The sequence below is a fragment of the Charadrius vociferus genome, unplaced genomic scaffold (genome assembly GCF_000708025.1).
Source record: "Charadrius vociferus isolate BGI_N301 unplaced genomic scaffold, ASM70802v2 scaffold126, whole genome shotgun sequence".
In the NCBI taxonomy this organism is placed as follows: domain Eukaryota; kingdom Metazoa; phylum Chordata; class Aves; order Charadriiformes; family Charadriidae; genus Charadrius; species Charadrius vociferus.
This window is the reverse complement of record NW_009648894.1, coordinates 580,629-581,838: the sequence shown is the minus strand read 5'-3', so window position 1 is coordinate 581,838 and position 1,210 is coordinate 580,629.

Here is a 1,210-nt window from a genome sequence, read left to right as displayed (position 1 = left end):
GGGCTCAGCGTTCCCTTGCCTCTGGGTTTCTTCCCCCCCACCCCACCCCGAAAGCTAACCCAGGATACGTACATTACAAAACCCCTCTATAGGTATAGATCTATGTATCTTTTTGAGAACTTGATTCTTTTCTTTCTTAGCTTTCTGAAAGACAGCAAGACCAGGGAACAGCCATGCTGACTATTCATAAAGGGCTGCCCAATGTCCAAAACGAAAAGGCAGAAAAATAATACATCTGTGTCTTCTTTCGCTGACAACAATCTCAGCTCCCACTTCTGTTCCGAAGACACAACATTTATGGGCCACGTGGGTTTTCCCTGTACCTGGCTGAGCACTCACACAAGTAAGGCTCAATTCTGTCATTATCGTAACAACGATTGCAGCAGTAACTTTTTTTAAAGCGTGGACAGTACACTATTGAAATACGTGCAATCAGGATCTTGCTCCTGCATGCAATCCTTCTGATAGCCAGGACAGTGGGAGGCTTGATTTTAACGAAGGGTTGTTTCTGCACTGTTGTACCCAACCGACTTTTGCTCTTGATTTCAGCAGGCACACGATCAGAGTCCCAGGAAAGCACCCAGTAAAATGGTAATTATTCATTAGACATGATCCACAAATATTCTTTGTGTGTAGCTTCAAAGGCCAGACAAAAATCCCAGTGTTTCAAGAGCAATTTTACTATCAAAATGTGGCTACCAGTGGTAGAGAAGAATGCTGTAGGTAGAACAGGGCAATAGCAATGGCGTAAAATTTACCAGATAAAAACATATATTGAGTAGCAGCACATTGTTTTCAGTAGGAATGCAGAAGTTGTTTAAGGGAGATAACAGAATCTCTGTCATTTAGATAACTTAAAACTTGAGTGGCCAAAGCACGAAGCATATTCTCTGTTCCTGCACTGACACATCAAGTAAGGGACATCTTTTTCCTCTTGGCCATGGGAAGCGGCCGATACAATGCAGCAGTATTATCTGTAATTTATTACCTCAGCGCTTACAGCATGCAAAACTACCATTGATTTTTAATCCTTTGTAACTTGCGGTCCTGCAGAAGCGAATATCTTCAGTAGAAATTCTGATAAACCTGAACAAGAAGAGCAGGCAGAGAGGAAGGTAATCTTCACCCCCCAAAAACAGCTATTGTACTTCAGGTATTGTACCTTACTAGAAAGAATCAAAGCCCATATATTTTATAAAGGATATTTTTA